Source organism: Rhincodon typus, chromosome 28, assembly GCF_021869965.1.
Source record: "Rhincodon typus isolate 14 chromosome 28, sRhiTyp1.1, whole genome shotgun sequence".
NCBI classification, from domain to species: Eukaryota; Metazoa; Chordata; class Chondrichthyes; order Orectolobiformes; family Rhincodontidae; genus Rhincodon; species Rhincodon typus.
The window spans coordinates 6,331,588-6,355,511 of NC_063359.1; the positions used below are offsets into that span (position 1 = coordinate 6,331,588).

At 41.0% G+C, this 23,924-nt stretch overlaps 1 protein-coding gene across 1 annotated transcript in view; it reads left to right on the forward strand.

Annotated features, from left to right (window-relative positions):
• Positions 1 to 23,924, forward strand: part of abca2 (ATP-binding cassette, sub-family A (ABC1), member 2) — a 402,151-nt gene that overhangs the window by 41,610 nt on the left and 336,617 nt on the right. The window lies entirely within an intron of this gene.

A 23,924-nucleotide genomic window follows, 5' to 3' on the forward strand; every position in this document is an offset into this window, starting at 1 on the left:
AACTCCCTACCTACACTCACCTTTACTGGCTCCATCCCCGCCTCTTCGACCTGTTTGTTTCCTCTCCACCTATCCTCTCCTCTATCCCTCTTCTGTCCGCCTCTCCCTATTTATTTCAAAACCCCCTTCCCCTCCCCCTTTTCTGATGAAGGGTCTAGGCCCGAAACGTCAGCCTCTCTGCTCCTATGATGCTGCTTGGCCTGCTGTGTTCATCCAGCCCTGCACCTTGTTGTCTCGGATTCTCCAGCATCTGCAGTTCCTACTATCACTAATTCAATACTTCAGGCAATGCCAATGAGCAACAGCAACTGCTCGCCACATGAAGAAACCCACCAAGCTTTCCCAAGCCTGGTAATCGCCACTGGCTGAAGCAATAATGGAACAGCAAAGAACATGAGGGATCTCTGTCCTGTAGCATTGGTAACCTTGATCCCACCCAAACTAGGTTGGTCTCTTCCTGTCTGTTGTTTTCATACAGAACTTTACCGCTGGGAAACTAGCTCATGTAAAACCTGCTTGGGGATAGTCTCATGAGCTTGGCTTCAACTTGCAGCTGTGTGAGTGAGAAATGCAATAGGTCATGACACATCAACAAGGCTGGATCATTTAGCAGTGAGGGTGCAGTCACATTGAAGTGCAGTTGCTCTATTGGATGATGACAGCTTGGGGCTTCAGGGGAAGAAAAAATGCATTGTAAGTTGTAGAAGGAAGGGAAGACTTGGGAGATGAGATGCACAGGTGCAAAGTTTTTTTTAGAAAAGATGCAAGAGGAGGCTTTGATTTGAACTAACCGAGGATGCAAAGAGGGGAAAGAGCATGTGGGACAGTGTCCCTGAGGTACAAGCTAAACAGCGCAGGGGAGTTTAGAGTTATGAAGAAACTTAGATCTGTGAATGGTTGCAATGTGGGCTTATGGACTGTTGGCCTGTTGGTTTATAGCAAGTGAAGAATTGTGCCTCACTGTGAAGAATAATGCAGTTCTATCACTTTTTTTATCTATTATGTTTTAAAGATACTTTTTATTCTTATTCTGGACTTTGAGTAATTCGAGTACATTTTAAAACTTTATTCCTATGCTAGAGTACTTTTATTTACTGTTTCAATTCTGGAACAAGCACTTAAGTATCCTATAGCTAAGATGGCGCCAAAGCGCGACATTACAAACTTTACACTGCACTCATTCGAGTGACAATAAATGCTATTCTAAATTCTGAATGACATGCCAATGTACATTCAATGTGGAAAATTTGGTGTAATCACAATGCAAAATGTAATTTTTTAAATTGAAAAGTGCAGCTGCATTACTGTACTGTACTACTCTGCGCACCAGACAGATTGATACAGCTACTTCACAGGCAAGGATGCTATTCATCACTCCCCCATTGACAATCAAGCTGTCAGCTGCCTAGACCCTGAGCTCTGAAATCCCCATTTCTAATTCTCTTCTATCACTTTCTTCTCCTGTAAATCGCACTTGATATCCTAAAGATTTTGGCTACCTGACCTAATTCCTTTTTTGGCCTGATGTAGAAATATTGTCTTTTTTAACCTCTTGGGAGAAAGGAGATTTCGTGGCACAGTAGGTAGCATCCCTGTCTCTGATCCTGATGCTCCAGGTTGGAATAACAGCTCACCACTTGTTGGACACAGAAGGTTTGCTCATAAGAGGCCAACTAGGTTTTATTTTTATTTAACCTGTTTTCCAAATCAGCATATTCAGAGATGTTATTACATATCTCTGGAGCAGGTGGGACTTGAACCTGGGTCTACCTACTTGGGGGGAGAGACCCTACCTCTGTACCACAAGAGGACCTTGGCCTAGGTTGGTTATTAGCTTATTAATCCTTTCCATACATCCATGACAGGCAATGAGACTCTTGTTAAGCTGTGTTTGATGTAGAATGATGCCTCTCAAGCTACAGCCTCTGGTTACAGACTAGCATCTTATTCCAGGAAAAACTGTGTGTGTAAACAGGTAGAAGCACATGCTTTGTCTTTCTCGCGTGCTATTTGGTTCTGAGTCTAAATATTGGAATGTTTTTATGACATCATAAGTGCTACATAAATGCACGTTAAGGCCAGCATTTTATTTCGGCACGGGTGGTGAGCCACCACTTTGAACTGATGCAGTCTTTGTAGTGAATGTCTTTTTTTGTTGCAGTGGTTTGATGTTAGAATGTTGGGTAAACAATTGCTGAGGACAGTCAGGAGTAAACCACATTGCGTATAATCCTCATTAAAGGAAATTGGTGAATGAAAGGGGTTTTTGGAACAGATTTATAATCATTATCGATGTACTATCTTTTTTTTTCTAGACTTAATTGATTAACTTCAGTGCAATTCATATGTCTTTGAATTATTGTGCCATCCAGTAACATAATCACTAAGCTACTTGTAAACATAAATGGATAATGAGTGGAAATCAATTGTTCAGTGGAACTTAGGAAATAGGAACAGGGGCATGCCATTCATCCCCTCAAACCTGCTCTGCCATTTAAATAGACCATTGGCTGATCTTTTATGTCCATGCCGTTTTCCCACACTATCTCCATATCCCTTGATGTCATCAGTCTCCAGAAATCCATCGGTTTTAATCTTGAAAGTAGACAACCACTGAGCCTCCATGACACTCTGATAAACAATTCTAAAGATTCAGCATCCTCCGAATGAAGAAATTCCTCCTCATCCCAGTCCTAAATATCCTACCTCTTATTCTGGGACTGTTTCACCTAGCCCTAGAGTTTTATTGCAAAAATAAAATTTGATTGTGGAAATTTACTTCCTTATTTCAGTGAATGGGCAATGTCAGAATGTGCCCAATTGAGAGAGAAAATCAGATTAACCGCAAGCCAATAATGGTCTGGCACTTGTGCAGGCTAGGTGGGTTGGCCATGCTAAATTGCCTGTAGTGTTCAGGGGTGTGTAGATTAGGTGGGTTATAGGGGGATGGGTCTGGGTGGGATGCTGTCAGGTTCGGTGTGGACTTGTTGGACCGAATGGCCTGTTTCGACATTGTAGGGATTCTATGATCTATGATTTTAACACTTGTAACAGATAATGCTTGCACCTCCCATCACAGTGCAACACTCTGCTTGGAACACTGAGTTTGGCCCATTGGGTTTCATTTACAACTCATTCTTTCTGTTGGTTGAATAGATTTAAAATTTAATGGCTGATCATTTTTCTTTCAACTAAATTGCATTCCTCATTTCTAACCCAGATCCTGTGTTATCTCCTTCATTTCGAAATGGCCAAAGGAGTTGCACCAGCTTGAGTGGATAGGTTACATTGGAGAGCGAGGGAAAGCAAGACTAGGTCTGATGAGCTGCATTTCTCCCACTTATGCTACCTGAGAAATGCAACTCAGCCTTCCTCAGAATGAATATGCATACAGACATAATCATAGACATGTACAGCACAGAAAATAGACCCTTTGGTGCAACTTGCCTGTGCTGACCAGATATCCTCAATTTGTCCCATTTGGCAGCATTTAGCCCATATCCCTCTAAACCTTTCCTATTCATATAGCCATCCAGGATACCTTTTTAAACGTTGTAAGTGTACTAGTCTCCACCACTTCCACTGGTAGCTCAATTCATACAGGCACCTTTTCTGTGTGGAAAAAGTTGCCCATTTTAAATCTTTCCCATTTCACCTTAAATCTATGCCCTCCAATTTTGGACTCCCCTACCCTGGGAAACAGACCCTGGCTATTCACCCTATCCATGACCCTCATGATTTTGTAAACCTCTGTAAGGTCACCCCCCAGCCTCCGATGCTCCAGGGAAAATAGGCGCAGTCTATTAGCCTCTCCATCTGACTCAAACCCTCCAACCCTGGCAACATCCTTGTAAATCTGTTCTGAACCCTTTAAAGTTTTGCAGCGTCCTTCCCATAGCAGGCAGACCAGAATTGAATGCAGTATTCCAAAAGTGGCCTAATCAATATCCTGTACAGCTGCAAGAGGACATCCCAACTCAATGCAGTGACCAATAAGGCAAGTGTACTGAATGCTTTCTTCACTATTCTATCTACCTGTGACTCTGCCTTCAAGCAAATATGAACCTGCATATTGACCCTAGGCCTCTTTGTTTGCCAACACTTTCCAGTACACTACCATTAACTGTATAAGTCCTGCCCTGATTTATATTACCTAAATGCAACACCTCACATTTATCTAAATTAAACACTAACTGTCACTCCTCGGCCCATTGGCCCATCTGATCAATGTCCTTCGTATTCTGAGGTAACCTTTTTTCACTGTCCAGTACACCAGCAATTTTGGTGTCATCGGCAAACTTACTAACTGTTTCTCCTTTATTCACATCCAAACACACAACTACAGAAAGAAAGAAATGAATTGAAACAGCAGAGCAAGAGCAATACATAAGCACAGTGTGAGATTTACATGGAAATGATGGCACTGTTCATCACCAAAGGCGGTTATTGGCCACATCAATTACTTGAATGCTGCATCTCTATCCAGTTAGCTGATGACTGAGCATTAACTGCCAATTAAAGTCTCCAAAAACATCCCTAGAAATCGGGATCAACCAGCATGATGAGTACACAGTATGAACTACTTTTGTGGCAGTGGATGATTGCTGTTTTGAAAAGGGCAAAAAGAAAGTAATTCTTATCGAGTTAATGTGACATGGCTTGTTTCAATGAATTAATTGTGTAAAAATACATTTAACCACAAGCAAAATGCTTTTAAAACTTGTCAAAGGCATTATCTTTGGGATGCAACACCTACAGTTCATCAATTTTATTCTGAGTCCACTTGGACCATATGCCAAGATTCCACTCTGGATCAGATTTACCACTTCTACTTTCGAAACTAGACTTCCACAGCAAACTATCTCCTCCATCTGTTGTAGGCACCTCTTGATCCCATCAATTCTACGGGATCTGAATATATCCCACAATAATGAGCTGCATATTTTTGTATAGGCCGTTGGGTTGCCTATTCCATACATTATTAATCCATAACTACACATCATCATCCATCCCTCTATTGTCATGGATGTGTACCTACAGGGAACTTGATGTTTGGCAACAATGTCTGACAATTACCAGTGGCAATAATTTTGTTGTGTTAGCCTCTCTGGCTTTTATCCTTCTGAATCTTGGCTTCTCATTGCACACTTTGAACCTTTCCCCTCCATATTTTGACTACAGTACATGTCGACATTCATGGGAAGTTCTTCCATGTTGCTGATGTGACCGAATGTCCACTCTGCATTTTATCACTATCTGAACTGGTAATTTTGGCATCAAAGTCTCTGGTAGTCTTTGAGCAATCTTGGTCTTCTCCTGCAATACTAGATTTGTTTCTGGAATGAAAGATAGACACTTAGGAGCAGGAGTAGGCCAGTTGGTCCCCAGAGTCTGCTTTGCTATTCAATGTGATCATGGTTAAGAATCCAACTCAGTACCCTGTTCCCACTCTTAGGAATGAGGTTTTATTGTCCCCTGTTACTCAAGTACAGGGATACAGGAGTATGGTGAAAAATAGACAATGTCACTACTTCTGGCGCCATCTGAATTACAAGGTACTCAGGTACAATTAGAAAAATAAAGAAATATGTTAGAAGTACAGCATCACAGTTCTTCTCAGTATAAAGTAATAAAGTTAAGCTCAAAGTTACAGACCTCCTTTAATGACGGGCCAGCAGTTGGTCCATGCTGGGTTTTCCCCACTAGGCACTCATTCCCTACGATAGATCGATCTCTTTCTGCCTATGCTGGGCTTGAACTCTCTCCCAGGACTGAGGTTTTGCTGCTCCTTCTCCTTTTCCGATCTGTCACCATTCAGATAATAATCTCCCTTCTTGTTTTTGAAATAGTGGATAACCTCACATTTATCCACATTATTCTGCATCCGCTGTGCATTTGCCCACTCACTCAACTTGTCCAAATCGCATAGAAATATCTCTGCTGCATGCACCTCACAGTTCACCCTCCTATCCAGCTTTTAGCAGTGACGTCAATTAACTGTTGGTCGGAAATCTTTGCAAGACCCAAGGTTTGATTTGAATCACTTAAGTGCAGAGAAACCAATTGCATTTCTGGTCATGATGTGAAAGTTCTGATGATTTTTGAGGGCCCATTCTTTTACATACTTTTCGGGACGGGGCCAGTGGCTGGTTTATGTTCTGCTTTCGATCTGGATTTCATCTTAAGGACGGATTCCTCCTCCTTCCCATATTGCAATAATTTTTCCTTTACATGTAATTCCCTCTCTGTGTCACAGTTAGCAAATGTTAGAACTTTTATAGGCCGTCATGCCCCATTAGTTTTGTTGGAGGTTCTATTTATGAACCCATGTACAAACATACAAATTAGGGTATCATTCTTACAAACCTTCTCTGAATAACCTCCAATGGATTAACATACGTCCTCAAATAAGGAGACCAACATTACACACAAGATTTGAGTTTTACATTCACTTTCACTTGTCATAAAGGATAGCATTCCATTAGCTTTCCTAATCACTTGCTGTAACTACTTGCTGTAACTTATTGTGACTTGTGCACAAGAGACCTTTAAAATACTGCAGTCTTTCTCCATTTAAGTAAATCTCCACTTTTTATTCTTCCTGCCAAAGTTAACAATTTCATATTTTCCCACATCATTCTTCATTTGCTGGATTTCCGCCCACTGATTTACCCTATTGATTTCTGTCTGCACTCTACCTATGTCCCCTTTACAACATACTTTCCTACCTACCTTTGTGTTACCTGCAAATTTAGCTACAGTGCCTTCACACCTCTCATCTAATTCATTGATAGGAATTGTAAAAAGCTCCACTTGACTCATCCTGTCAATCAGTAAAAGACCCATTTTATAGTTACTCTATTTTCTGTCAGCCAACCAATCCATTATTAATTCATTCATTTCCTATCATTAGCTGTCCTCGAAGGCGGTAGTAAGTTGCTAGCTTGAACTGCTGCAGTTCATTTGGTGTAAGTACATTTGCAGTACTGTTTGAGAGAGTGTTCCAGGTTTTTAATCCAGTAAAACTGAAGAACGTTGATATACATTTCAAAATCAAAACCTTCTTTCCATGCCAATATGTTATCTTACCCCTTTTTCGTGTGCTTTTTTATTGCCCATTAACCTTTTTTATGGCACCTTGTCTAATGTCTTTTGGGAGTCCAAGTACAGTACACCTACAGACTTCCCTTCAACCAGAGCACAAGTTACTCTTTCAGAGAACTCCAATAAATTGGCCAAATCTGATTTCCCTTTCACAAAACCACATTGATCCTTCCTGATTTAAATTGAGCTTTTCCAAAAGTCCAGCTAAAACCTCTTTTAGTGATTGATTCTAACTCTTTCCACCACAGGCATCAAGATAACTCGCCTAGAGCTTCCTGTTTTATGTGTCTCCCTCTTCTTGAATAAAGGGGTTATATTTGCTGTTTTCCAGTCGATGGAATTGAAGGAATTTTGAAAATTTAATATCAACATATCTACTTCCCTGTTAGTTGCTTCTCTTAACTCCGGGTATGAAGTCCTTAAGAATCTTGGAACTTGTCAGTTGGAACTCCATCAGTTTGCTCATTTTATTTTATCTGCAATTTCTTATTTTCTTGTATTAACTCCATTCTTAGACTCTATAGGACCAATATTTTACATGTTTTTCTTTTTAAACACCTGTAGAAACTCTTGGTGTTTATATGTCTAGTTACCTTCCTTCTGTACTCTTACTTCTTTCTTTCCATTTAATCTAGTAGTCATTCTTCATATTCCGTACAATCATCTGACCTGCCACTCATTTTTACACAATTATATGCGTTTCCCTTCAGGAAACACCAAACTTAACTTGTTTAAGTTAATCACAGATGATTAATTTTTCCCTTTAGATTTGGGAATACGGTATAGCTATTCTCAATATACTGAAATGTCCTCTTAAATGTCTGCCGCTGCTTCTTCTCCATTCATCTATTCCATAGCCTGGTATGCCCATTCATCTCAACTAGCTCAGCTTTTATTCTTGCATAGTTTAAAGTTAAAATACTGGACCCTACGGATGCCTTTAATCTGAGATTTTAATGACTTCTGTCATATTACACAATATAATCTGCTGTCTGGTTGGTTCCAGACTCTCTGTTGCTGTTGGATCTATCTCCAAAGCAAATTAATAAGTGACTCAAAGATGAGTGAGAAAGAAATGGGCCGTTTATGGGACACTGCTATCAGCACTGGAGAAAGTGGGGGCTGTGTCGCTGTGTCAGTCTGCACCTCACCTGCATTGGGACTTGTGTTCCAGAACTGTGAAACCCTCATCCAGACCAGTACTGATTGAAACTGGAAAAATCAGACAGACAATCAGTGTTATCTGTAACTATTGCATCAATGCCATCCTTGATTAATGGTACTGCAGCTGCAACTTGTATCTAGCTTCATATTGTTCTCGAATATCACATGCCCCTCAATGTTCAGGACATAATCCTCGTTGACTTGCAACTGTCTCTCTCTCTGATGGCTAACAGATAATAGCTATTTACTTCATTGTATGCTATCAATTTGCTTATGTTGTTATGAAGGCTATGTAATTGATTTGAAATGAAATTGAAATACTTGGTTGAAAGTAATATTTAGGTGGTAGGGTGAGTAAACAAGCTTGCAATAACTTACCAATGCATTCTTGTAGACTGACTCACTAACTGTAGTGAATTGGTTCCTTGTCTTTTTCAAAAAAAGACAGATTATTAAGGAACGGTCTATAAGTTTGTATATATACCTAAAGCGATGGCAAACTCTGCAAACAATTGGATAGTCTTTAGGAGCACACATTATGTTGGTCCAGATTAGTCAAATAGCCTGCTTTGTACTATAACATTTTGTAACTCTTAAAAGCGCTGTAGATAATCTCAATTTTTGTGCTCTCCTGTGTATGTCATACTTTGTTTGTACCTTTAAGTATGTACCAGGGCTGTTTCTGTACGGCTCTTTACTTTGTACCTGTGTGTTAGTGTCAAGTTGAAGTATTTTCCCTTTTCTTTGTGCTCCATCAGGCAGATGGAGATCCTTGTTTGGCAGCCGGATGCCCCACAGGGACCAGCGGGGCTGTGTGACTGCAAGTTTCAGGGGGTGTTATTGCCATAAATCATCCATCACAAAGGTCTAGAAACCATCAGTGATGAATCACATGAACTAGCTCACTATATGAGACCTGATTTCCTATCTGCACAGTAATTACAGAAAGGTCAATGGAAGACAGAATCTGTGCACTGAATCACTATTTCAGCATTGATTATAGAAAGGACTGTGATAAAGGAATATAGCAATGTAAGTTTAGTAGCTTCGGCTTAGCTCTCTGGATTATTAGTCCGGTGATATTACTGTGAAACCATGATTTCCCCTCTCCCATCATTATTTGTTAAGGTATTTTCTATAATTGTGCGCATTCAACCTACAGTAATTGGGAGCATTGCTTTTGAAATGCTTATAGCTACTTGTAGTTTTATAGTTTATTAACAGACTATTCAGACTGCTACCTTGCTTATGCTCTGCATGAACTTCTTTTCATCTTAAACAAAAACAGAAATTGCTGGAAAAGCTCAGTAGGTCTGGCAGTATCTGTGGAGAGAAATCAGAGTTAATGTTTCTGGTCCAGTAACCCTTCCTCCAAACTCTTCCCATCCTACCTTCTGTAAACCTATCAGCACATCCTTTTCTTCCTCATGTACTTAACTGGTTTCCCTTTTAAATGTTTTATTCACCTCAGCTACTCCACTCTTCAGTTTCCACATTCTCACTACTGTGTTCATAGGGAGAACTATGCCCCCTCATGATGATCTTTCATGTAACTACATCAGCAGAATCAGGATGTACAGTTTTCCCAGTTCGTTTGAGAGGTGTGTAGTCATAACTGTTCGAGTGATCCTGATTGATCTCTGGTCTGTGGTAGGTGGGAGAAATATAACTTGGTGTTTTTATACTTGGCATTTCTGGAGTTGTGCTGCCTTTATCCTTCTAACAACTGATGCTTGGGAAACTACTTGCAATTCCTGTCCAGTCACATACCATCCTGACTTGGAATTATATCACCACACCTTCACTGTCACCAGGCTAACTTGCTGGATTTTGCCCCCCTAATAGCACAGCGGGTGTCCCTACACCACATGGACTGCAGTGACTCAACAGGGCAACTCACCAGCATATAATCAATGGCAATTAAGGATGAGTGGAGATAGTTAACCGTGGGAGTGGGTGGGTTTGAAATAGATGGCGGTGCTGAGACATTCACCGGAGATGAGACGAAGAGGTTCAGGAAGGGGAGGGAAGTATTGGAGATGGTCCAGGTGAATTTGAGGTTGGGGTGAAAGGTGTTAGTAAAGTTAATGAACTGTTCAAGCTCTTCACGGGAGCATGAGGCAGCGCCAATACAGTCATCAATGTAGCAGAGGAAGAGGTGAGGGATGGTGCCAGTGTAACTGCAGAAGAGGGACTGTTCAGTGACTGTGGGAGTCAGTGGGTTTAAAATAGATGTCAGTGCTGAGACAGTTCCTGGAGATGGAGACGGAGAGGCCCAGGAAGGGGCAATTAAGGACAGGCAGTAAATGCTGCTATAGTCACCACACCCACATCCCATGAAAGAATAAAAACAATCTCTTTTCAAATGTGCACTGCTTCTCCATACTTAGCTGCAGAGTCACATCTTATGCAAGTTTATAAACCTGCAATTGGACTGAGATCCAGAGGCAGGAATGCAAGTTTTTGTTTCTCTTTTCTGATGAAGAACCATGGGATTTGAAATGCTAACTGTTTTTCTCTCCACAGATGCTGTCAGACCTGTTGGGTTTCTTCAGCACTTTCTGTTTAGCATCTATAATTTTTTTTTGCTTTTATGCAAATTTTGGAGCCAGTTTCTGGTGGCTTTGCTGCCACTGGAATACAGAACATAAAAGTGCCTTCAGAAAGTAGAGGTGTGGGGAGTTGTAGCAGCAAACTGACAATAGATTGCATTTTTGAACCTTTTGGCAGATTTGAATTTCTTAGGGTGCAGTCCTTGTGATTTTAGTCTTGAGTTGAGCTCATTCACTAAGGGCCAAGCTCCTCCCAACAGCCTTCTTGAATATCAACGATCATGATGTGGATTACAATAGTCGAGCTTTGGGCTCTGACTGAACAGTTTCTTTGTGAGCTCCCAAATGTCTGATCAGATAACAGTGCTGTAATAGTTTAAATCTGCCAACATCTGTATACAGTCAGCCAGCTGAGTTCTCATTCCCACACAGTTGCATTGACTTGTACAAAGCGCGGCATGGAAACTGCAGAATCTTTTGCAATATACAAAAGGATGTTTTATTGCTATTCATTAATAGGATGTTGGTGAAGCTGACAAGGTCACCTATATTTAACCCCCCCCTAAATATCCTTGGGAATGTGATGTTGAGGCACCACCTTTAACTTCTGCGATCTGTGCGCTGAAGGAAATCCCATGGCTTAGATAGGAGTGTTGCAGTATTATGACTGAGGAGTAGCAATGAAGGAATGGTCATGTAGTTCGAGATGAGGATGTTGTGTGATTTGGAGGAGAGTTGGCATTTGGTGGCGTTGCTGTGCACTTTCCTTTCCTGTCCTTTTTTAGATGATAAGTTGTTGCTGGTTTGGGTTGGTATTGCCAAAGAAGCCTTGGTGCTTTTTATAGTAAGCACTGCAGTCACTATGCATGGGTGGCAGAGAGTGCAAAGGCTTAAAGCAATGGATGGGGTGCTGTTCCAGAAGTTGTTTTATCCTGGGAATTTTGCAGTTTGTGTGTTGTCGGAGCTGTACTCTTCTGAGCAGGTGAAGAGTATTCCATCAAACGTGTGTCAAGGCTTTGAAATCAGGAGATAAGGTACTGGCTGAAATATTCCCAGCCTCAGACTTGCTGTTGTAGCCACAATGTTCTATGGCTGGTCCAGTAACTCTTTTAGAATCATAGAATCCCTGCAGTGTGGAAGCAGGCCATTCGTCCCATCGAGCCCACACTGACCCTTCGAAGAGCATCCCACCCAGATGCAACTCCCAACCCTACCCCTGTAACCCTGCATTTCCCATGGCTAATTCACCTAGCCTGCACATCCCTGGACACTATGGGGCAATTTAGCATGGCCAGTCTACATAACTTGCACTTCTTTGGACTGTGGGAGGATACCGGAGCACCTGGAGGAAACCCATGCAGACACGGGAAGAATGTGCAAACCCAACACAGACAGTCACCTGAGGCTAGAATTGAACCCTGGCACTGTGAGGCAGCAGTACTAACCACTGAGCCACTGTGCTGCCCATCAGGTCCAGGTGATGTTTGTCAAGGTGATTCCTGGGATGTTGAAGGGGAGGGATTCTGTGATGGTAGTGCAGCTGCACATGAAGGTGTTGGTTTGACTCTTATTGGCGATGGTCATTGTCTGGCAATTGAGTGACATGATTCCATCCAAGCCAGAATTTTGTTCATTTCTTGCTGTGTGCAGGCACAGATTGCTTCAGTATCTGAGGAGTTGTGAATGGTGCTGGACCTTGTGCAATCATCAGTGAACCTTGCCACACCTGATCTGATGATGGCGGGCAAGGCATAAGTAGAGCAGCTGAAAATGGTTTTCCCCATGACACCCCGTTCCTGTACTGATGTCCTGAGGCTGAGGTGATTGCCTTCTAACAAGCTCAAACATCTTCCTTTCCAATTGGTATGAATGCAGACGGTGGATTCTAGTTCCCACTGACTTCAGTTTTGCAAGCATTCATTGATTGCATATTCAGTCAAGTCTTGCCTTAATGTTATAGTCACAACACTGCAACTTTACAATTCAGCTCTGTCCTATTTTTGGATAAAGGCTAAAATGAGGTTTAGTGCTGAGTGTTCCTTGTGGATGCAGATTAAGCATCTGATATGCAGGCTATTTGTGAATAAATATTGCATGATAACATTGTTATTGACACCTTCCATCACTTTGCTGATGATTGATAGTAATCTGATCGAGTGGTAATTGGCTGAATTGGCTTTGATATGCTCTTTGCGAACAGAAATAACTGGACAATGTTGGATTTGTGCCAGTATTGTAACTGAATGGAAGAACTTGCCTGGGGCCCAGCTCATTCTGAAGCAAGTCCTCAACGCTACAGATGGGATGTTGTCAGAATGCAGAGCATTTGCTGTATGCAGTCTCTTCTGGATACTGCAGTGTGATTTGGGGAAAGGTATGCTGAAGTGATGTGCAATGAGTTAAAAATGCCATTTTGCATTGAAAATATAAAGTGGTGCTTATGATGAAAAAGTTAAGTCTCAGAGCATTGTGAATTAGAAAGGTGCCAACCAGTCTTTTGTCTTATTCAATAACTTGGCAAATAATATTGAAATGTTAAAAACAACCTTAAAGTCTCCAAGCAAAGTTGTGTGAGCCTTTTATTGTTCATTCCTTTACAAGCACATACTTTCCTGTGACTGCGATGGGTGGGTCAAAGTACATGAAGGAACTGAGGGACTTGAGGGTTTAGGTGGGGATTTAAAACTCAAGCAGATTGCAGACAGCTGTTGTGGGAAGGTCATATAATTAGAATTCTAGAGTCCTAGCTTACTCAATGAGAGCAATGTTTTAAAATGTAATAGACTTGGGGATAAGGAACTACTGGCTGAATGTCAGCGTGGATCTGGGTGATGATTGTATATGATAAAGTTGACTTGCTGGTTGGAGTTTCATCTAATAAGTTGTTTACAGTGCATTTTTCTTCTTGTCTCAGTGTTAATTGTTAGACATCTTACTTTCTGTCTGCTTCATGATTTCCCCATACGTAGCAAGGATGTTGATCAAGGAGCATAATTTTGTTAGCGGCTGTTTTCTTTACTGACATTACTAGGATGTTGGCTGTGCTGGTTCATTCCAAAGCTGATGACATGTCCTGTGTAAATACGAAGTATTTATTGATGATTCTGGTGTGTTGTCAGTGGGTGCAGCCATTGGCTGTTTGAGACTGCCTATGGTGCAGGATAACATCCACCAATGGTACGACTAATAAAGCATTTTTATTCTGCAATATTATTACTCTCATCTGGTGGCTTTCATGTACGTGATATTTAATCAAGATGCAGCTTGCACTAGGTCTGTAAAACTGCAATTCCCTGAATGTATCCAAGAGCAGCGTGATTATATCTAAGACATGCCTGCTTCCCCTTTGAATGCAGCCTCATTCCCACCACTTGTTACATGGTATTAATATATACCCTGGTTAGCCCTCCTCTCATAGGAAACAGAAAACCCCGCAGCTTCTAATCAAACTTTGAGGAATTACACTAAAGAATACCAAACAATATTGAAATGGCTGAAAGCATTTACACAAAAGTCACACTGCAAGTGTGACACTGAAACCATGTCGATTGTAGGATAGTACTTGAGAACAGGACAGGTATGTGATATCCAAGAGCATATTTGCCCCGTGCCTATCTTATTACAAAATGCAGTATTGTCACTGAACAACTATAAGGTCCTGTATGCTCTAAAATTGAGGTGCTATTATGACAGTGAATCTGACAAATACTTTAGATTCAAATTGTGAAGCGCCTATTTCGAGTGCTTTGTGTGTAGAGTAATCTGTAAAGTTCTTTTTGAAAGTTGATGGTTCTGTTTTGGAGTGTAACGTAAACATGGCAAAAAGAAACAAGACATACACAGAAACTGAAGGAAAGCTGCAGTAGCCTTTGCCCACATTTGTTTGAAATGTCTCTTTCTTCCATCAAATCGTATTATGCGGCTCCAGAAGTGCATTTATTAGCTCCGACCACAATGTAATCCTCTAGCTAGGCCAGCACCTTGGAATGACAGAACTAGACTTACTGAAAGTCAGAAAGACATTTGGCCCATTGGCACTTAGAACCCTTCTTCACCCTTAGCTATCTCAGGTAACTGTGCCATTTTCCCCAAATCTTTTCTTAGTCTCACCTATGCAGAAGTTATTTGATCCTGCTTTTAAATCCAGATATCTTTGGTGTGGTAATCACTTACATTAAAATATTAAATATTTTATTAATAAACCTGTGTGAGGCAAATTCCTTCTACCTTAGTTCTTTCTCGGTCTATGCCATCTTCTCAGTTCACCAATCAATAAAACAATCTTTTACTGTTTGCTATCTCAAAACCTTTGCAATCCAGAGAATCTCAAATCGATCAACCCTTCTTCAGTTATCTGTTTCAGTGAAACATTGCCGTTTTTAAAAAACTTTTCTTCATTCCTTAATCTCTTGTCCTCCAGTTTTGCTGTATTTTTTCCAAGGCTTTAATATCCTTTCTATAATAAGGTGCTACAGTGAATATTTGAACTGCGACCAAGCTAATGTTGTTTGAAAAACAAATATACTACTAAAAATCTCTACAATATTATAATACCCAAGTTGCTGGGGAAGCAGCGCACAGTCCAGTTTGCCATTTTGTGGCCTTTTCTATCTGCACTACCATCTTTTACAATCTATACATCAGCACTTTAGATGTCTTGATTTTTCTATCAAAAAATCACAAATATTCTACCATAGAAGGAGGCCATTCAACCCGTTATTCAGGAGTTCTCATCAGATCTTGCTGTAGTAAAGAGTTGCTGACTCATTAATTACCTTCAGTCTGTGCCTTCTGGTTACCTACCCTTCTGCCAGTGATAACACTTGGGAAAAAATTTGTTCTTGGGATATGGGTCTCGTTGGCTGGGCCAGCATTAAAAGTTGTCCTTGAGAAGGTGTTGATGAGCTGCCTCCTTGAACTGCTGCATTCCATGTGCTGTCAGATGACCCACAATGCCATTAGGGACGGAGTTCCAGGATTTTGACCCAGCGACAATGAAGGAGCAGCGATATATTTCCAAGTTAGGATAGTGAGTGGCTTAGAGGGGACCTTGCAGGTGGTGGTGTTCCCACGTATCTGGAAATTAATTTAGATAAATGAGGTGCTGTATTTTGGAAAGGCAAATCAGGGCAGGACTTATACACTTAATGGTAAGGTCCTGGGGAGTGTTGTTATACTTGGACTCTCACACCATTCTAGTAACTATCCTGTCTTGGGGCCTCCCAAATAAGATGCCCAGAATTGGACAGCAAGCAAGATTTTAACTGACTCAAAGCCCACTCAATTACACAGAGTTAGAATCAGTCGAACACTAGTATATTGGCTAAGCAATGATTTATGATAACTTCCTTCCTTTTACCTCTCCTTAAAACCAAGGGTCCATCTGCTTTTCAATTCTTTTCAACTTGTTCTGCCACATTCACAGCTTTGTGGACATGCTAGTGCCTATTCCTACATGTGTTTTAAAATTGTAATTTAGTTTACATTGATTACCTTCAAATGTTGTACCAAAATACAACACTTTGCAGTCGTTTGTGCTAGATTTATCAATCATTCATTTCACCAATCGATCTCATCTCTGTTACAATCCCCCTCACTATTTTACTTACTTTGTCATCTGCTGAGTTTGAAATAATGCCTTGTATATCTAAGTGTAGTTTGTCAACACACATTAAATAACTATGTTCTATTTCTGATTTCTTTTTATATGTCATTGTGCCTATTCATTTAGCTCTTACTGTTCAAAATATACTTGAGACAGATGTGCAACAAGGAGCAAATTTTAGACATCAGTAACCTGGTTTGACTTGTAAATTGTTGCCCTTTTTGAAATTTGGCAAGTCTGCATCCATACAGATGTGTGCACAAGAGCTTTGACAGCGTGACTGTTTTAGCAGCAGTGCTGAGGTTCTGCACTGCCAAATTACTATTTGATGGAAGCTGTATCACTTCAACTGAACATATAATAAACCAAATGTCAGGTGGGAATGGATCAGACTTAAAATTCATGAAGTTCTTTGTGACACAGAAGGAGGCCATTTGGCTCATTGAGTTCATGCTGGTTGTCTGTCTTATCAGTTTCATGCCCCTGCTCTATTTCTCTAGCCCTGCAAGGTTATTTCTTTCAACTGCCCATCCGATTTTCTCTTGAAATAATTGATTATCTCGGCTTGCACCACCCCTGTTAGTTTGCAGGTACAGTAAGTGATTTGAGGATCTTGTGGTGCAGTGGTAGTGTCCATACCTCTGAGCCAGAATGCCTGGGTTCAAGTCCCACCTACTCCAGATGTGTATCATAACATCTCTGAATAGGTTGACAATTATCGACAGCCGGAGATTAGGAATACAAATGGTATGTTGCATTGTTTTTTGCAAGGTGAATGAAATGTAGCAGGATGGTTGTTTTGCATTCATTATATTGAGCATTATTAGTGAGGCTGCATCTAGAGAACTGTGAACACTTATTAAAGCAAGGATCTAAATGCATTAGAAGTAGTTCAGTAAAAGGTTCACTGGATTGATATTGAAGTTTGGTGGTCAGGGAATGAGGATAGAGTCATACAGCACAGAAACAGACCCTTTGGTCCAACCTGCCCATGCTGACCGTAATCCCAAACAAAACTCCCACCTGCCTGCAATTGGTCCATATCCCACCAAACATTTCTTATTCATGTACTTGTCTAAATGTTTTTTAAATGTTGTAACTTTACCTGGATTCACCACTTCCTCGGAAGTTTAATTCCACACACAAACCACTGTCTGTGTAAAAAACATTGCCCTCATGTCTTTTTAAAATCTTTCTCCTCTCACCTTAAAAATATGCCCCCTGGTTTTGAAATCCCCCATCCTAGGGAAAAAGACACCTGCCATTCACCTTTTCTATATGCCTCATGATTTTATAAACCTCAGTAAGATCACCTCTCAACTTGTTACGCTCCAGTGGAAAAAAAAGTCCCAGCCAATTCAGCCTCTCCTTATAACTCAAACCGTCCATGCCCAGCAACATCCTGGTAAACCTCTTCTGAACTCTCTCCAGCTTAATAATATCCTTCCTATAACAGGGAGACCATAACTGGACACAGTACTCCAGAAGAAGCCTCACCAACCTCCTGTAATGTCCCAAATCCTCTACTCAAAGGTCTGAGCAATGAAGGCAAGCATGCTAAATGCCTTCTTAACCACCCTATCTATATGTAATGCAAACTTCAAAGACTTATGTACCTGAATCCTTTCTCGGTCTCTCTGTTCTACAACACTACCCAAGGCCCTACCTTTAATTGTACAAGTCCTACCTTTGTTTGTTTTACCAAAAAGCAATACCTTGCATTTATCCAAATTAAATTCTATCTGCCACTCCACACGAATAAGGGACATTATCTAAATGAGGAAAGATTGGACAAGTTGGGTCTGTGTCTGTTGGAGTTTTGAAATGTACAAGATCCTGAATGGTTGCTGAAAGGAAGTTTTCCTCACGAGAGAGACTAAATCTAGGGGACACAGTTTAAAGATGGAGATAATGAGGACATTTTTCTTTTGAGAGTTGTGAATCTTTGGACCATTCTTCCTAGCGAGTGGTGGAGATGGGGTCATTGAATATTTTTTTAAGGCAGGGGGAAATAGATTATTGACTAATGAGGGAGTCCATGGAGGTGGGTGAGAGTGTGGAGTTGAGACCAGTTAGATTAGCCATGATCCTGTGGATGGAGCAGCAAGCTCTAGGAGGTGAATGGCCTCCTCTTGCTCATAATTGATAAGCTTATGTGCCTGTAGGCAGCATGTTCCAGTTCATTGTCACTTGCTCCTTAACAGTAACTTTTCGTGCCCTGCATCTCTTGCTCAAGCCTGCCGAACCATTCTATATAATTTAGTTCCAAGGAAAATCTTCCATACTATGGGTCTTGCTTTTCAAGGGTGCTGTAAATCAGAAACAGAAACAGAAATTGCTGGAGAAGGTCAGCAGATCTGGCAGCATCTGTGCAGAGAAATCAGAGTTAACATTTTCAAGTCTGGTGACCCTTCCTCAGAGCAATTCAGAGCTTTTCCAGCAATTTCTGTTTTTGTTTCTTATTAGCATTGATTTGTATTGGAGTCATGAATGACTTGTCAGATTTGAGCAATAGATGGGTGAAGATTTATTTATGATTCACATGGTAGTCATAATTATCAGTTTGCTTGTGGGATGAGGATATTATTCAGTCTGCATAAAATTAAGGAAAAGTAAATTTGCTATAATATATATAATAATTGAAGATTGAGTTAACTGTAATGGAAAACTTGTGTGACTGCACACTATATATAGAATTTAATGCAATGATCAGTCATAATACACTATTGAACCCAATTTGTGTACGTATATGGAGGATTGATTGTTAAGGACCAAGCAAAATACATTGGAATTCCAAAAGGATTCTCATGATCATCTGTCACACCATGGTTCAATATTGGAAGAATACTTGCAGACAGTCTGCATTAATATTTGGTTGCGTAGAATCATGATTAAGTGCTATCAAACAGTGAACATACCTTGCTTCTAAAATTAGAAATGTGGATATTTTAGCTGCCTTGAATATTGATATTACAATGGTTTGGGTCAAAGATTAGGTCCAACAGAACATTTGATTACCAGCCAATACTGCTTACCAACTTCTTTAGAACCACAAAACTGTCCCCAAGGAAGCTCACTTATGACTTGAGTCACTCCACATACCCACCCCGTGAAAAGTTGTTTGATGGTACTTGTACGACAGTGAGTTGTAGCTGATTTAATATCACATGACCACTAAGAAGGCAAACCAGATGGACTTCTGAAGAAAAATCATTGGACTTGAAACGTTAACTCTACTTTCTTTCCACAGATGTTCTGTCTTTGTTTTAGATTTTCAGCATCTGCAGTTTTTTTATATTATTTTAGATGAACCTCCACTGGTTTTTGCTCAACAATTCCCGCTCCATGCAACTAGAAGAACACGGGAAATAGGAGCAGGAGTGGGGCGTCTGGCCTGTTGAGCAAGCTCCACCATTCAATAAGGTTATGACTGATCATTTCATGGATTTAGCTCCACTTTACCCACCCATTCACCATAACCCTTAATTCCTTTACTGTTCAAAAATCTATCTTTGCCTTAAAAACATTCAATGAGGTAGCCTCAACTGCTTCACTGGGCAGGGAATTCCACAGATTTACAACCCTTTGGGTGAAGAATTTCCTCCTCAACCCATTCCTAAATCTGCTCCCCCTAATTTTGAGTCTGTGCTCCCAAATTCTAGTTTCACCCGCCAGTGGAAATAATCTCTGTGCTTCTGTCTTATCTATTCCCTTCATAATTTTATGTTTCTATAAGACCCCCTCATTCTTCTGATAATTATAGTCCCAGACTACTCAATCTATCCTCATAAACCAACACTGTCAATTCCAGGAATCAACCTAGTGACCCTCCTGTGCACCCCCTCCAGTGCCAGTACATCCTTTCTCAAGTAAGGAGACCAAAACTATACACAGTACTCCAGAGCAAAAAAAATGTAGATGGCGTAATGCCATGATTTGCTATCATCCTTCGCACCGTCTCCTTCAAGTCACTGAGTCACACACTTCTGTAATTTGTTTTTAGTCCAATAATTCAATCACTAAAATGAGGCCACTTCATCAGTTGCCTCAGAATTCTGGGCAGGAATCATTGATTTGCCTTGAGCTTCTGTAAAATAATGACACAGCATTGTTCTGCCATTTAGAATGAAGGATAGTCAATTCCAATTGAAAGCAAGTTGTAAACATGTCCGTCTTGGTTCATAAAAAATTTAAGCAGAGTATTTATCTGAGGCAGTGTTACATGTGACGCATCTGCCTGAAGGCATATTACGTAAAGCAAGGACGACTGGTAGGTTGTATGGTATAATGTCAGAAAACATTTTTACTATCTTGTACAAAGCTGAAAGACTTGCAACAAACTTACGCTAAACATGAGCTCAGTCAGCTGCAGAAAGTTTATATATGAGCTCCAGCAAAACCATCTGGGCTGCAAGCTGAAATATTAGTTGTATGTGATTATTTAACAGTAGTGTGATTGTGACATTGAGCCAGTAGCAGTGATCATGGTCACTGCAGACTAAGTTTTTAAAATAATGCTACAGGATTATAGTGTGTAAGTACTAAAGCAAAGTGCTAACCCATTTACGGGTTAATCAGTGGCTTAATGCTGCTCTCTTGGTGGATCCAATTCCCTCACTGGCTGAGGTACCGCAAAGGACTCTCCTTCTCAACCTCTTCCTGTGCCTGATGTGTGGTGACCCATGGTTAAACTGCCACCGGCCTCTTCTCTTTCTTGAGTCACCATAGTGCCTTTACCTTGTAGTGATAAGGCTCTTGTGCTGCAGTAGTGGTGTCCCTACCTCTGAGCCAGGAGCCCAAGCTCTTGTCCCACCTGCTGCTGAGGTCTGTAATAACATCTCTGAACAAGTTGGTTAGAAATTGTCAACCTTGTGGTGGTGTTCGAATCTGAGATGATTGACCTCCAACAACCGTAACTGTCTTTCTTTTTGTGCCAGATATGACTCTAGCCTGTGGAGAGTTTCTCCTCCTACTCTTTGTCTCCCTGCGCTGATTCCTGTTGGCTCTTGCTGTCTTTAGTACGATTGCCAGAATTGATGTCTAGCTATTTCTTGATATCACATGGAATGAATCAAATTGGCTGAATACTAGCATTCCTGTAGCTGGGGACTGAAAAGGAGGCCATGATGAATCATTCAGTTGGTGCCTCTGGCAGAAGATGCTTGTGAATCCTTTAGGCTTGTCCTTTTGCACTGATGTGCTCAGCTTTTCTGTACTGAAAGATGGGGATATTTGTGGAGTTTCCTCCTCCTTGTTAGTTGGTGAATTGTCCACAACCGTTCTTGACTGGATAGGAGTGTAGGGTATAGATCTAATCTGCTGAATGTTGTAGATCTAGACTCAAATGACATTGATCTAAGAGGCTGTGTATTTCTGTCAGGGGCACTCTAGCTGATCCACTATGATTTCTCAGTTTAATCAGTTGAAGAAAGTCAATGTAATTTAGTACTTCACAAGCTTTTTTTCCACTGCTACGTCATTTCAAGACTTGAAAACTACCAAGACCTCAAATTGAGAACTTGGGACTGGGATGGGGAAAATTGAGAGGCTGGTGGTGGGGAGGCAAAGTGTTTAACATTCAACAATTTTTAAGAACCTATCTATTTCACTGGCTCAGAGATAGTAAGAACTGCCAGTGCTGGAGCTGGCAGAACACAGCAGACCAGGCCAGACTGTCTGGCCTGCTGTGTTCCTCCAGCTCCACACTTTGTTGTCTATTTCACTGGCCTTTTTTGGGAGCTGGGTCTGAGCCTCAAAGATTGATCAGTTAAGTCATAGCCACCATGAAAATTGCACGATGATTTAAAAGGGGGGCCTTGCAGGAAGCTTCGTGGTAACCATTGTTGCCGTGGAGCTGATAACCTCAAAATCTCATCTTGTGAACTTAACTGTGGGACTCCCGTCCACTGGGCAGCCCTACCATCATTGACGTCTGAGCACACTTAAAGAGAATGTGTAAGCAGTACTGAGATTTTAGACGTTCCTCCTTACAATAAATCTTAGTAAAGAGCTGACAGTAGAAAATACAAAAATATCGCTGCTACATGCGCTGGTGACTTTGACTGCAGTGGAACTTATTTGGCTCCTGCCTCCTGTCTTGTGAAATGTGCAGGATTTGTGATACGTTTTCATTACCTTGAGGTCGCTTTCTTCCTTAAAACAGTTTGATCTTGTCACTGTTGGAGTGCAGTGATTCGATTTGTCTGCTTAGCTCTGATTTATAGCACCTGCAGTGTGTCATTTGCGCATGGACCCATAAATATTGTGTGAGGACAGAGAATATAATTTAGCTTCATGTCTTGAAAACTCAGTAGTTTTATTTCAGATATTGTAACCTTGTGGGAGACAGGGAGGTGAGCATAAGGCAGGCTGTGCCCCTTTAATAAAAATCCAAACCTGAAAATTATGAAATATGTTTAGTGATGGTTAGTCCACTTGATGGATCCATTCATCTGAGACCTTTTAACTATGATGGAGGAACCACGCAGTTGTGTATTCAGGCAATGATTGATGCCCTTTATGTTCAACAGGCCACTTGTATCAGACCTTGTATTAATACTTGTCCTGCGTAAGCTTAGGGACATTTCAAGTGACAAATGAAGTGAAGCCATTTACAGCTATACATCTCTTGGGTGTCCTGAATAATTTGTGTGAACTGTTAAAGCAGAAGAATTGAACCAGTGCAAGAATAGGATGTTCTCCTAATGATGGGCATTTGGATGAAAGTTTGAATCATTGGAAACTTGGAGCCTGCTTCAACTTGAATGCGGTAAGACACTTTTTGATGGGGCCTTTTTGTAGAGGCTGCTTGTCTCTTTCTCTCCCTTTGACTACACTTATCCAAAATAGTAGCTGATGCATCACTCCCACATATTCCATCTGCCGAGTAATCAAGTCCCCTTTTTAAACTTAACGCAAAAGAATGTGCTATATGTCTTCCTCACTGACCTGTGACCATCTCTGGGTGATATAATTGGTAAAGGTCATATTGCCAACTGTGTATGGATGTGTTCTCGGAGATTTGGTTACATGACCTCCCTTATTGTTCTGGCTCATCTCCACCTTCCTGCCATTGGCTTGCCATTATACTACAGGGTCTCCTGGCGGTTGGAAGGTTAACAGATGTTTCATTACTCTGCAACCTTCTGATAACTGTGTTGCTCCAATTCTGGTGTCTTAGGTATACCTGATTTATTTCAGCCACTACTGGTGGCTGTGTCTTCAGCTGTCTAGGCACTCTCCCTGAACCTCACTATCCCTCTTTCCTCCTCTTTATCCAAATTCACCTCTCCTGTTGTCATTTTGCAGTTCAGTGTCAAAGTTTTTTTTGATTTATGTCACTATGAAGTGCCTTAGACCACTTTGCTATATTAAAGACACTGTGTAAATGTGAGCGGTTATTGTATTTGTCCTTGATACAATAACATTGCCAAATTTAACTCTGTGTTGGATTCTTCCCCCCCCCCCCCCCCCCCCCCCCCCCCCCCCCCCCCACCCCC